The sequence below is a fragment of the Poromitra crassiceps genome (assembly GCF_964638095.1).
Source record: "Poromitra crassiceps genome assembly, chromosome: 15".
NCBI lineage: Eukaryota > Metazoa > Chordata > Actinopteri > Beryciformes > Melamphaidae > Poromitra > Poromitra crassiceps.
In genome coordinates, this window is record NC_139634.1 from 38,710,820 (window position 1) to 38,725,819 (window position 15,000).

Below are 15,000 nucleotides of genomic sequence, written 5' to 3' on the forward strand. Positions count from 1 at the left end.
TGCGTGTGTTGTGTGTTGTGTGTGTGTGTGTGTGTGTGTGTGTGTGTGTATATATGTGTTGTGTTGTGTTGTGTTGTGTGGTGTTGTGTTGTGGGGCAGCAGGGCAGGTTTCATCATCACTGTGCGTCCTGGCCAGCAGGCTGTAGGAGGAGGATCCATGCCCTCAGCCTCAGTGCTTGTAATGCACCGATCAATGTGGCCACTGGGGAGCGGGTGGGTGTGGTGCTGGGGGGCAGGTGGGGTGTGGTGCTGGGGGGCAGGCGGGGTGTGGTGCTGGGGGGCAGGTGGGGTGGTGGTTGGTGGGGTGGTAGTGGTGGGGTGGTAGTGGTGGGGTGGTAGTGGTGGGGTGGTGGTTGGTGGGGTGGGGGTTGGTGGGGAGGGAGTTGGGGGGGATCGATGGGTGCTGAGTTATTGCAGTGCTTGGCCACTGATTTTTAGAGAGCTGTGTTTTCCCAGGAAAGTCAATACCTCCAGGCTGCTCTCATTAATTTACACCCCCCAACCCCCCTCCCCTCCTGCAGCTGCACCTGGGGACCTGCAGCCCGGGGGAGTCTGGCAGGGAGGGGGGGGGGGGGGGGGGGTGACTGAGATGATGAAGTCAGAGATTTAGAAGAGAGAGAGAGAGAGAGAGATAGAGACAGAGAGAGAGAGAGAGAGAGAGAGAGACAGAGAGAGAGAGAGAGAGAGAGAGAGAGTGATATGGGCCTTGCCTCAGAAAAGCAGTGAGGGGGACTATTGATTTCTAATATGGATATCATGTTTGCAGCAGATTATTGATGTGGACTCTGTCTGTCTGTCTGTCTGTCTGTCTGTCTGTCTCTCCTCTCTCTGGTCTGAGCGATATATTCCTGTTCGGCCATATTGGATTCCCCGCTGGGAAAACCCTCTCTGTGTAAAGACAAATCTCCATCTGCTGGTCTGCTCACTCACTCTCTCACTCACTCGCTCGCTCACTCATTCCATCACTCACTCACTCCATCACTCACTCACTCACTCCATCACTCACTCACTCACTCACTCACTCCATCACTCACTCACTCCATCACTCACTCACTCACTCCATCACTCACTCACTCACTCGCTCACTCACTCCATCACTCACTCACTCACTCACTCACTCACTCCATCACTCGCTCACTCACTCACTCACTCACTCACTCCATCACTCACTCCATCACTCGCTCACTCGCTCACTCACTCCATCACTCACTCACTCACTCACTCACTCACTCACTCACTCACTCCATCACTCGCTCACTCGCTCACTCACTCCATCACTCACTCACTCACTCACTCACTCCATCACTCACTCACTCACTCCATCACTCGCTCACTCACTCACTCACTCACTCACTCCATCACTCGCTCACTCACTCACTCACTCACTCCATCACTCACTCACTCACTCACTCACTCCATCACTCACTCACTCACTCCATCACTCACTCACTCACTCACTCACTCACTCACTCACTCGCTCACTCCATCACTCGCTCACTCGCTCACTCACTCCATCACTCACTCACTCCATCACTCACTCACTCCATCACTCGCTCACTCACTCACTCACTCACTCACTCCATCACTCACTCACTCATGCTCGCTCACTCACTCACTCTCTCTCCACATCAAATGAGATCCATGGCTTCAGAAGTATGATGCTGACCCCGGCAGAGATGACTACAAGGCTCCCTCTGGATAATCATTTAAATTATTAGTTATTTTGGAATGAAACCCTTCCTGTTTCCCTCTATTTTCTCCATGTCTCTCTACTGCAGTGGTGGAAACTAACTAAGTACATTTACACAAGTACTGTACTTCAGTCACATGTTCAGGTACTTGTACTTTACTTGAGTATTTCCATTTGATGCTGCTTTGTACTTTATTTATTTATTTATTATTCTCCACTATATCACACGCAAACAACACGTCCTCATACAGAGACAACAGAAGAAGTTGATGTGTGCGTGTGTGTGTGTGTGTGTATGTGTGCGTGTGTGTGTGTGCGTATGTGTGTGTGCGTATGTGCGTGTGTGTGTGTGTGTGTGCGTATGTGTGTGTGTGTGTGTGTGTGTGTGTGTGTGCGTATGTGCGTGTGTGTGTGTGTGTGTGTGTGCGTATGTGTGTGTGTGTGCGTATGTGTGTGTGTGTGTATGTGTGCGTGTGTGTGTGTGCGTATGTGTGTGTGCGTATGTGCGTGTGTGTGTGTGTGTGTGTGTGTGTGTGTGTGTGTGTGTGTGTGTGTGTGTGTGTGTGGCAGTGTGTGAGCGTCCTGAGGCGCTCCACAGCGCCTCCTTGTTATTCCGTGGGGTTTCTCGCCCATGGCCAATCCTCCACCCACAAGCCTCAGGATCAAGCCCTGAGACGCACGCTGCTCTAAGCTTCAGAGAGAGAGAGAGAGAGAGAGAGAGAGAGAGCAGAGGAACACTGGGAAACACTCTGATTATTACCCTTAGACGCTTCACTTGATCAGAGAAGAGAGGCTAGTGACTGAAAATAACTGGTTGGATTTATTACTATTATTTATATGTATACAATTATTTATAATCACATTTTATTTTATTTTAAGATATTGTCAAAAGCTCTACCAGAGCAATAGATCACCGAATCACTGATTTCAGCCTTTCATCATGGAGAAAGACGTACAACCACACTACCCCCTCTGCCGATCTGGGGAGAGTTGTAGACTAGCACATACTGTATGCTCCCTCGGATACACGCGCAGTCACCAGTCACTTCTTTTCACCTGACAGCGAGGAGTTTCACCGGCAGAATGTATGCGTGGGAGGATCACGCTATTCCCCCCGGTTCCCATGCCCCGCCCCCCCACCCGAACATGCGCCCGGACGGACCAGAGGCGGCGCTATTGCAGCGATCGGGACCCATACGCTTAATCCGAATTCCCACTCTCACAGACATGGCCAATTGACCTTTTTCCCAGCAGCCATTTTGTGTCTGAAAGGCAGGAAGTAACACAGGTGGAAGCAAATGTCCAACTTCCAATCCATTTAGGTGTTCCAGTAGCAGGGCCCCTCGTGAATGTTTTGGATGCACCCGTGTTACTTCCTGCCTTTGAGACACAAAATGGCTGAAAAAGGCAAATGGTGCCTGTGTGGATGCCCGATGAAGGCGGAGGCAACACGGCCACGAAGTGCAGCCCCCCTCCACAGCTGTGGTTCAAACTGTACGGATGTGAGTCAGGATGTTGCTCAAAACAAAGAGTTCAAAGAGACAATGAGTTCTCCTGAAAAATAAAATAAAATCAGATTTATTCAAAATTCTTCCCTTTTGGTAAAATAAAATATGTAGATGTGGTTGCTGCCGGGCACATCGTTAACTTTGATTTGACATTCATTAAAATCTTGTACGCGGGCGTGTCGGGACAAATGGAGCAGCTGGCCTGGTTTTGCCCTCGGTTGTTGTTTGATAAAACGCCGGCGTTTTTACGGGCAGGAAGGAAGTCCTAAAGGAAATGACATCACCTGGAACCAGGATGCATTCTCTTTTCCTGTTCAATTATACATTATTATACACCGCTCGCCTGTTTACTATTTAAAAGCTGGCCTCATTTTGCATTCATGAATATAACCAACACACTGCTGGCACAATGAGCGCGCCTTAGAAATTCACGGTTTTAAAATGTGTATTGTGTCAATCAGATGAGCAATGTGCGCGTGCACAATATGGCTCCGCCCTGCCGGGAAAGAAACCGAACGACGTTACGATGCGACCGCCTGTCCGTTTCACACAGGACGTGCATCGCCCCTCTCCTCACTGATGCTCTCACTTGCTGATGTAGGTGAGATGTGATGCATCATTATTACATTTACACTGTTTCATAACCAGCTCAAAGATCCTCAGAGCTGCTTTTAAGCTCTTCCAGTGCTCAGGTGATGAGAGCTGCTTTTTACAATCAATTCCTTCAAGGGATTCTGACACGTTCCTGCCGGACAGAAGACACACACACGTCGTTGTTATGCTCCTGATAGATTGAATAGGCTTCAGGACTCACTCAAACTGGACTGAGTTGTCTCCGTAGACACGTTTAGGACTGCTCTTATCTCTATTTTGTCTCCACATGGATTGTCTGGAAAAAAAGACTTGAAGTCGTGAATTTGGTTTGTTTTGTTCTCTAGTCATTGTGTACACAGGTCTGTCTTGTTTTTTTGTTCTCTAGTCATTGTGTACACAGGTCTGTCTTGTTTGTTTTGTTCTCTAGTCATTGTGTACACAGGTCTGTCTTGTTTGTTTTGTTTTCTAGTCATTGTGTACACAGGTCTGTCTTGTTTGTTTTGTTCTCTAGTCATTGTGTACACAGGTCTGTCTTGTTTGTTTTGTTCTCTAGTCATTGTGTACACAGGTCTGTCTTGTTTGTTTTGTTCTCTAGTCATTGTGTACACAGGTCTGTCTTGTTTGTTTTGTTTTCTAGTCATTGTGTACACAGGTCTGTCTTGTTTGTTTTGTTCTCTAGTCATTGTGTACACAGGTCTGTCTTGTTTGTTTTGTTCTCTAGTCATTGTGTACACAGGTCTGTCTTGTTTGTTTTGTTCTCTAGTCATTGTGTACACAGGTCTGTCTTGTTTGTTTTGTTTTCTAGTCATTGTGTACACAGGTCTGTCTTGTTTGTTTTGTTCTCTAGTCATTGTGTACACAGGTCTGTCTTGTTTGTTTTGTTCTCTAGTCATTGTGTACACAGGTCTGTCTTGTTTGTTTTGTTCTCTAGTCATTGTGTACACAGGTCTGTCTTGTTTGTTTTGTTTTCTAGTCATTGTGTATAGAGGTCTGTCTTGTTTGTTTTGTTTTCTAGTCATTGTGTACACAGGTCTGTCTTGTTTGTTTTGTTTTCTAGTCATTGTGTACACAGGTCTGTCTTGTTTGTTTTGTTATCTAGTCATTGTGTACACAGGTCTGTCTTGTTTGTTTTGTTTTCTAGTCATTGTGTACACAGGTCTGTCTTGTTTGTTTTGTTTTCTAGTCATTGTGTACACAGGTCTGTCTTGTTTGTTTTGTTCTCTAGTCATTGTGTACACAGGTCTGTCTTGTTTGTTTTGTTCTCTAGTCATTGTGTATAGAGGTCTGTCTTGTTTGTTTTGTTCTCTAGTCATTGTGTACACAGGTCTGTCTTGTTTGTTTTGTTCTCTAGTCATTGTGTACACAGGTCTGTCTTGTTTGTTTTGTTTTCTAGTCATTGTGTACACAGGTCTGTCTTGTTTGTTTTGTTTTCTAGTCATTGTGTACACAGGTCTGTCTTGTTTGTTTTGTTATCTAGTCATTGTGTACACAGGTCTGTCTTGTTTGTTTTGTTTTCTAGTCATTGTGTACACAGGTCTGTCTTGTTTGTTTTGTTCTCTAGTCATTGTGTACACAGGTCTGTCTTGTTTGTTTTGTTTTCTAGTCATTGTGTACACAGGTCTGTCTTGTTTGTTTTGTTCTCTAGTCATTGTGTACACAGGTCTGTCTTGTTTGTTTTGTTTTCTAGTCATTGTGTACACAGGTCTGTCTTGTTTGTTTTGATTTCTAGTCATTGTGTACACAGGTCTGTCTTGTTTGTTTTGTTCTCTAGTCATTGTGTACACAGGTCTGTCTTGTTTGTTTTGTTTTCTAGTCATTGTGTACACAGGTCTGTCTTGTTTGTTTTGTTCTCTAGTCATTGTGTACACAGGTCTGTCTTGTTTGTTTTGTTCTCTAGTCATTGTGTATAGAGGTCTGTCTTGTTTGTTTTGTTCTCTAGTCATTGTGTACACAGGTCTGTCTTGTTTGTTTTGTTCTCTAGTCATTGTGTACACAGGTCTGTCTTGTTTGTTTTGTTTTCTAGTCATTGTGTACACAGGTCTGTCTTGTTTGTTTTGTTTTCTAGTCATTGTGTACACAGGTCTGTCTTGTTTGTTTTGTTTTCTAGTCATTGTGTACACAGGTCTGTCTTGTTTGTTTTGTTCTCTAGTCATTGTGTACACAGGTCTGTCTTGTTTGTTTTGATTTCTAGTCATTGTGTACACAGGTCTGTCTTGTTTGTTTTGTTCTCTAGTCATTGTGTATAGAGGTATGTCTTGTTTGTTGTGTTCTCTAGTCATTATGTACACAGGTCTGTCTTGTTTGTTTTGTTCTCTAGTCATTGTGTACACAGGTCTGTCTTGTTTGTTTTGTTCTCTAGTCATTGTGTACACAGGTCTGTCTTGTTTGTTTTGTTCTCTAGTCATTATGTACACAGGTCTGTCTTGTTTGTTTTGTTTTCTAGTCATTATGTACACAGGTCTGTCTTGTTTGTTTTGTTTTCTAGTCATTGTGTACACAGGTCTGTCTTGTTTGTTTTGTTCTCTAGTCATTGTGTACACAGGTCTGTCTTGTTTGTTTTGTTTTCTAGTCATTGTGTACACAGGTCTGTCTTGTTTGTTTTGTTCTCTAGTCATTGTGTACACAGGTCTGTCTTGTTTGTTTTGTTCTCTAGTCATTGTGTACACAGGTCTGTCTTGTTTGTTTTGTTCTCTAGTCATTATGTACACAGGTCTGTCTTGTTTGTTTTGTTTTCTAGTCATTATGTACACAGGTCTGTCTTGTTTGTTTTGTTTTCTAGTCATTGTGTACACAGGTCTGTCTTGTTTGTTTTGTTCTCTAGTCATTGTGTACACAGGTCTGTCTTGTTTGTTTTGTTTTCTAGTCATTGTGTACACAGGTCTGTCTTGTTTGTTTTGTTCTCTAGTCATTGTGTACACATGTCTTTCTTGTTTGTTTTGTTCTCTAGTCATTGTGTACACAGGTCTGTCTTGTTTGTTTTGTTCTCTAGTCATTGTGTACACAGGTCTGTCTTGTTTGTTTTGTTTTCTAGTCATTGTGTACACAGGTCTGTCTTGTTTGTTTTGTTCTCTAGTCATTGTGTACACAGGTCTGTCTTGTTTGTTTTGATTTCTAGTCATTGTGTACACAGGTCTGTCTTGTTTGTTTTGTTCTCTAGTCATTGTGTACACAGGTCTGTCTTGTTTGTTTTGTTTTCTAGTCATTGTGTACACAGGTCTGTCTTGTTTGTTTTGTTCTCTAGTCATTGTGTACACAGGTCTGTCTTGTTTGTTTTGTTTTCTAGTCATTGTGTACACAGGTCTGTCTTGTTTGTTTTGTTCTCTAGTCATTGTGTACACAGGTCTGTCTTGTTTGTTTTGTTATCTAGTCATTGTGTACACAGGTCTGTCTTGTTTGTTTTGTTTTCTAGTCATTGTGTACACAGGTCTGTCTTGTTTGTTTTGTTCTCTAGTCATTGTGTACACAGGTCTGTCTTGTTTGTTTTGTTCTCTAGTCATTGTGTACACAGGTCTGTCTTGTTTGTTTTGATTTCTAGTCATTGTGTACACAGGTCTGTCTTGTTTGTTTTGTTTTCTAGTCATTGTGTACACAGGTCTGTCTTGTTTGTTTTGTTTTCTAGTCATTGTGTACACAGGTCTGTCTTGTTTGTTTTGTTCTCTAGTCATTGTGTACACAGGTCTGTCTTTGTTTTGTTTTCTAGTCATTGTGTACACAGGTCTGTCTTGTTTGTTTTGTTCTCTAGTCATTGTGTACACAGGTCTGTCTTGTTTTCTAGTCATTGTGTACACAGGTCTGTCTTGTTTGTTTTGTTCTCTAGTCATTGTGTACACAGGTCTGTCTTGTTTGTTTTGTTTTCTAGTCATTGTGTACACAGGTCTGTCTTGTTTGTTTTGTTCTCTAGTCATTGTGTACACAGGTCTGTCTTGTTTGTTTTGTTCTCTAGTCATTGTGTACACAGGTCTGTCTTGTTTGTTTTGTTCTCTAGTCATTGTGTACACAGGTCTGTCTTGTTTGTTTTGTTTTCTAGTCATTGTGTACACAGGTCTGTCTTGTTTGTTTTGTTCTCTAGTCATTGTGTACACAGGTCTGTCTTGTTTGTTTTGTTCTCTAGTCATTGTGTACACAGGTCTGTCTTGTTTGTTTTGTTCTCTAGTCATTGTGTACACAGGTCTGTCTTGTTTGTTTTGTTCTCTAGTCATTGTGTACACAGGTCTGTCTTGTTTGTTTTGTTTTCTAGTCATTGTGTACACAGGTCTGTCTTGTTTGTTTTGTTCTCTAGTCATTGTGTACACAGGTCTGTCTTGTTTGTTTTGTTCTCTAGTCATTGTGTACACAGGTCTGTCTTGAAAACGACTCTCTTAATCTCAATGGGGACTTCCCTGTTTAAATAAAGGAACTGAACTGACTTGATACAGAACAGTGAGATGAGTGAGATAGCTCTTTTCACAACACGCCATCAAAAAGGCGGAGCTCTGAGCGCTTGTCGGCCCTATCTGCAAATGGAATCAGATTAGCATTGCAAAAGGTAGCGTCCGAGGCGGGCGCGGCCGAAGCGGCCATTGTGAGCGCGGTCCGCTGCTTCCCGCGTCGACGGGAGAAGGCAGCGACGACAGACTGGTGTGAAACAGAAAGCCCGAACACGCTCGCCTCTTTCATGGCCGACGGAATGACATTTACTTATCGCGCTAAGCAGCCTTCCATCTGACCTTTCTGCTACTTTGAATGACATCTGGATATTCCCGCGGAATAATCGGGAATAGTAAAAAGCGGCGATTTAAGACGGCGATACGGATGGACGTCAGACAATGGGCTTGAAGGACAGGGAGAGAGATGGACAGAGCACAGACACACCAGGGAAAATGTTTCCCTGGCTTCCAGCACAGAGGGGAGAGGGGCCACAGACAGGATGCTGCTTTATATAGTGTAGTGTCAGGTGCTTTGACACCTGCCTGCTTTAGTTGTTTGGCTGAATGGAACTCGGGTTGCTTTTCCCTCTTGGTGCGGTTACTTTATATATATATATATATATATATATATATATATATATATATATATATATTAGTGGTGGGACTCGATAATTTTTTTTATCTAATTAATTAGAGGCGTTGTAATTAATTAATCTAAATTAATTGCATTTTAATCGCATATCAGTATTTGATACAAGATGGCCTTGCCCCTAAAATGAGGAAATTCCCACCCTGTCCCACACCCCCCCAGCGACTCCCCTACATACCCCTCGAATCCTGACTCTCTACGACCTTCCTATCCCTAGCTACGACCCCTTAGCTGAGCATGCCCCTGCCCTCCAGTCACATCGCTCTAACACACCCCCTACCCACCACCCACATCGCCCTAACACACCCCCTACCCACCACCCACATCGCCCTAACCACACCCCCTACCCACCACCCACATCGCCCTAACCACACCCCCTACCCACCCTACGCTCTACGACCTTCCTATCCCTAGCTACGACCCCTTAGCTGAGCATGCCCCTGCCCTCCAGTCACATCGCCCTAACACACCCCCTACCCACCACTCACATCGCCCTAACACACCCCCTACCCACCACCCACATCGCCCTAACACACCCCCTACCCACCACCCACATCGCCCTAACCACACCCCCTACCCACCACCCACATCGCCCTAACCACACCCCCTACCCACCCTACGCTCTACGACCTTCCTATCCCTAGCTACGACCCCTTAGCTGACCATGCCCCTGCCCACCACCACTCACATCCCCCTAGCCACCCCTCAAATCCTCTAGGTCCTTCCTATCCCCACCCCCTTCCTTGACCCGAATTGGTTCCGAAATGTTACGGGTTCTTTCTTGGCCCATGCTACACCCCAAATTTCATGAAAATCGGCGCAGTAGTTTTTCCTGTAACCCTGTTGACACATGGACAAAGAGACAGACAAACGCGGGTGAAAACATACAAGCTCCTTGGTGGAGGTAAGCAGTGTGTGTCATGGTCTCACCCGTGTAGACGAACATATAAGCTCCTTGGTGGAGGTAAGCAGTGTGTGTCATGGTCTCACCCGTGTAGACGAACATATAAGCTCCTTGGTGGAGGTAAGCAGTGTGTGTCATGGGCTCACCCGTGTAGACGAACATATACGCTCCTTGGTGGAGGTAAGCAGTGTGTGTCATGGGCTCACCCATGTAGACGAACATATAAGCTCCTTGGTGGAGGTAAGCAGTGTGTGTCATGGTCTCACCCGTGTAGACGAACATATAAGCTCCTTGGTGGAGCTAAGCAGTGTGTGTCATGGTCTCACCCGTGTAGACGAACATATAAGCTCCTTGGTGGAGCTAAGCAGTGTGTGTCATGGTCTCACCCGTGTAGACGAACATATAAGCTCCTTGGTGGAGCTAAGCAGTGTGTGTCATGGTCTCACCCGTGTAGACGAACATATAAGCTCCTTGGTGGAGCTAAGCAGTGTGTGTCATGGGCTCACCCGTGTAGACGAACATATAAGCTCCTTGGTGGAGCTAAGCAGTGTGTGTCATGGGCTCACCCGTGTAGACGAACATATAAGCTCCTTGGTGGAGGGAAGCAGTGTGTGTCATGGTCTCACCCGTGTAGACGAACATATAAGCTCCTTGGTGGAGCTAAGCAGTGTGTGTCATGGGCTCACCCGTGTAGACGAACATATAAGCTCCTTGGTGGAGCTAAGCAGTGTGTGTCATGGGCTCACCCATGTAGACGAACATATAAGCTCCTTGGTGGAGGGAAGCAGTGTGTGTCATGGTCTCACCCGTGTAGACGAACATATAAGCTCCTTGGTGGAGCTAAGCAGTGTGTGTCATGGGCTCACCCATGTAGACGAACATATAAGCTCCTTGGTGGAGCTAAGCAGTGTGTGTCATGGGCTCACCCATGTAGACGAACATATAAGCTCCTTGGTGGAGGGAAGCAGTGTGTGTCATGGTCTCACCCGTGTAGACGAACATATAAGCTCCTTGGTGGAGGGAAGCAGTGTGTGTCATGGTCTCACCCGTGTAGACGAACATATAAGCTCCTTGGTGGAGGTAAGCAGTGTGTGTCATGGGCTCACCCGTGTAGACGAAGCGTCCCGGCGCTCCTTTGCAGAACTGCTTGGATTTGTAGGACAGCGTGACCTCCACGACCCCGGGGATGTGGCGAGGGGGGGTCTGCACCCGGATGGCGTGGGGGGTGATCAGCTGGAAAACATCACACACACACACACACACACACACATTTCACACAAGGTCAAAACGTAATCCCAACTGAAACCGCAGATAGTATTTCTGTGTTTCCTCATATTTCCGTTGTGTTCATGTTGGGTTTTTTTCCCCCACTGGGAAATTCAACTTTCTGTGAAGAGAAATTTCAATCTGCTATAGCCTGCTCTCTCTCTCTCTCTCTCTCTCTCTCCCTCTGTCTCTCTCTCCCTCTCTCTCTCTCTGTCTCTCTCTCTCTCTCTGGAGAGAAAACAATTCTCACTATGGATGATTATTCAGGTTCTTTGTTTTCATAAGTTTCACCCCCCCCCCCCACACACACACACGCGCACATGCACACGCACACGCGCACGCACACACACACACACACACACACACACACACACACACGCACGCACGCACACGCACACACAAAACTGTCATTTCAAATGATGTCATCAGCTCTGGTTTTGAAATACTGGCCGGTAAACACCTGCAGATTTTTGGAGGTTTTGGACGTGTTTTGCAATGTTTTGGAATGAAACACATTTGTTCAGCTGTCAGTAACTAACTACACCCAGGAGGACTGAGTGGTTTGGATAGTTGTTCCATAACCATAAAGAAGAATCTCATGTTAACAGCTTGATTGCCAGCGACGAGTGTACTCGTCAAACACAATCCAGCTGTTAACTGCCAGCGACGAGTGTACTCGTCAAAAAAATCGATTTTTTTTTTTTGACGGTAGGTTGTGCATCTAAGCCTTTTACATCTCTTATATAGGTATTGGACGTGTACAACGTGTACAACCCATTCCACCGACCCACTAAGTGGCGACAAGGAAGGAGGAAGGCAAGCAAAAAGCAGTGTGACTGAAGCCATTCTCATGAAGGTGGATTGGCGAAGGCGCTTTAATTTTCGCGCTGATTGCTGGCGGTGCGGGATTGCAGATTTGCATAGTGGATTGCGGGTGGGACACACTTTGAAACACGCAGCATAATATGACCAGAATCGCAAAAGCTTCATCAAAGCCCTCAACCAAAACCCCAAGACGCGAGCGAGTCCAACCAGACTTCCTCAAAGAGCGGCTGCACAGACAGGCACACACCCGCACAGCAGCAGCAAAGCAATGGTGACAAGCGGGGACTGCCCCCTAGTCCGACACCAAATTGGAAACAAATCCCATTCTAAAAGGCTTTTAGAATGGGATTTTCAACCCATTCTTTTTTGTTTCTTTTTCGCTATAATTTAGAGTAATTTAATTTCTATTCAGAAATTTATTTGAGAGGTCGAGAGTATGAGAAAGTGCATTTGCAAAGGTAGGAAAGTGCTTGTGACATGGCGCTGCAACAAAAAAGAACGCCCACAGGAGGGAGGAGTTGAGCAGAGGGAAGTTTACTGCTGTTATGGAGGAAATTACTGTTCAAACTATTGTTTAGGTCTTACTGATGCCAAAAATGAATGGTTAAAGTGACAGTTCTATCGAATCTCACAAAAAGCCGTTTATCTCTGAATATTTATTCTGACGCTAAAACCATGCTGTATTCAACTGCTAATGCTTACATAACTACTAACTCTACAAACTAACTCTTTTAGACAGAGAAAGTACACATTCTATTAGTACTTTTGAGATATTGTATGTTCACAAACTCCAAGCAGAAAATAATCCTCGGCTGTTGTAAAATGAGCCACAATCCTCAAAAAAACGGCTTGGCAGAAGCTACCTACAGCAAGAAAAAAATGGCTGGCAGTCAATGTGTTAAAAAAAAGAAGAAGAAAAAAATACAGAAAAAAACACTCAGTGGTGAATCAGAACTAGAGTGAGGTTCTTAAGTAAAAAAAAACAAGTTTGGTAGCCTGTGTCTATAATACACTATAATCATACTTATAACGCATTACATGACTTGACTTGACTTGACTTGACTCAATCGGGAATGAGTGTCAAAATGAGTGTCAAGTTCCTCCCTGAGCAGCAGGTGTCAGTTATCTCGGCTGATTACTGCATTCAAGCTCAGTCTTGCTGTGACTCAGTGGGCGTGACCCCACAGTGACTTCTGCCTCTGTGACATCACATGCATACCCTCTATAGTTGTAATCATCCATAGACATCTGTAATGTGTTATAAGATCATTATAAAACATTTTCATAAGTATCATTATAATGTAGGCTCTTACAGACACGGGCTTCAGAAGTGTTACAGTGACAGTTTGGTCAATGCTGGCGCTCTGCAACATTCCATGCATTCTTCCCGTTTTTCATGGCATCAAAAATGGTTCTCCCGTCTTCTTCTCTGGTGCTGTAGAGACCCCTTTTTTATGAGTGTAAAGAAAACCGACACCATTTAAACTTCCTCCTTCCAAAACCAACTTTATATTGAACACTTTGACTTCCCTTCCACAAATCTGGGTCAACCCGCAGCCGGTTGTCAGAGGGATGTTGGCCTGGGCTCCGGGGTGCGTCTGATCAAAGTGCGCGGGGGCGCTTCGTGGCGTCGTGCGGTGCGGAGGACCCCCGGCTCGCTCCCTGCCAGGTGTTCTGCTCTTCTGGACCTGCTTCAATATTTCATGGCGCGCCTTCTGCACAGCGCCGCGCGAGCGCACCAACCCAGCGCCCGCTTCTCAACAACACGCGGGAAGAAATCTGCATATTTTCGGGGACATTCAGACCTGGTGGAGCTGCAAAACCTTCAGACGCAGGTGTTTGTGTGTGTGTGTGTGTGTGTGTGTGTGTGTGTGTGTGTGTGTGTGTGTGTGTGTGCGTGTGCGTGTGTGTGTGCGTGTGTAAAAGGAAGATGGAGAAGGTGATCTGCAGGATACAGTCTGATGCCAGATGTTCAGGTGAATCCATTTTGAGGAGTAGCATCTCTTCCGACATGGCTGCGGATGTTGCTCATTGGACTAAAACTAGTCCAATATCAGCTGTTACCCTCTGGAGGAGAATAGGCCTGGACTAAGGACGTGCAGTGACTGAGTTTCATTCTGTTGCTGTCAGGTCAAATCTGTGTAACGGTGTAAATTTTGGTGCAACTACAGTGCAGCTGAAATATATTTTCTCACACACATTGAAGCTTTCCACAGCCTTTTGTGTGTTTACTGAGGTTTATGAGCCCAGAAAACTTTGACAAGCCATTGCAAAAAAATGCCCTGAAAACAAGGATTCCCATTCTTCATCTCCTGAGATGAACTGTCTTGGTTTTCACCCAACAGCAGCGCTTATGCTTTGGAAGGTGACACGCTGTCATGGGTTTGGCTCACCTCGCTCCAGACCAGCATGGTGCCGAAGACCACCTGCAGGCCGTCGAAGAAGTTGTCCCCGATGATGATGACGGTGGCTCCTCCGGTCGTCCAGCCCTCGCTGGGGCTGATGGCTTTGATGCACGGGGTAGCTGCTTCGGAAACACAGGGGGCAAGCAGGGCCGTGAGCAGAGACACAAGTTCACCCTTAACATTCACCTTAGACCCCAACATGCCCTCAACAGCAATGTCTCTGTTATGAGCCGGTTACTCAAGATCATCCACAGACAGTACGCCCCGCCAACCGTTTCACCGTGCAGAAGGAAGCGTGCCAACGTTACAGCTAATCTAAGGTTACAGCTAATCTAAGGTTAGAGCTAACGTTACAGCTAATCTAAAGTTACAGCTAACATTACAGCTAATCTAAGGTTACAGCTAATCTAAAATTACAGCTAATCTAAGGTTACAGCTAATCTAAGGTTACAGCTAACGTTACAGCTAATCTAAGGTTACAGCTAATCTAAGGTTAGAGCTAACGTTACAGCTAATCTAAGGTTACAGCTAATCTAAGGTTACAGCTAATCTAAGGTTAGAGCTAACGTTACAGCTAATCTAAGGTTACAGCTAATCTAAGGTTAGAGCTAACGTTACAGCTAATCTAAGGTTACAGCTCATCTAAGGTTAGAGCTAACGTTACAGCTAATCTAAGGTTACAGCTAATCTAAGGTTAGAGCTAACGTTACAGCTAATCTAAGGTTACAGCTAACGTTACAGCTAATCTGAGGT

The 15,000-nt window shown here is 45.3% G+C and overlaps 1 pseudogene across 1 annotated transcript in view; it reads right to left on the minus strand.

Annotated features, from left to right (window-relative positions):
- The window catches only part of LOC310790214 (transcription factor COE1-like), a 98,989-nt pseudogene extending 84,541 nt beyond the window's left edge, over nt 1–14,448 (minus strand). The window contains exons 1-2 of the transcript in view: nt 14,236–14,448; nt 10,858–10,984 (exon numbers count right to left, since the gene is read on the minus strand). The product of the transcript in view is annotated as a transcription factor COE1-like (transcript). The remainder of the gene's footprint in view (nt 1–10,857; nt 10,985–14,235) is intronic.
- Between the last annotated feature and the right edge of the window lie 552 nt (nt 14,449–15,000).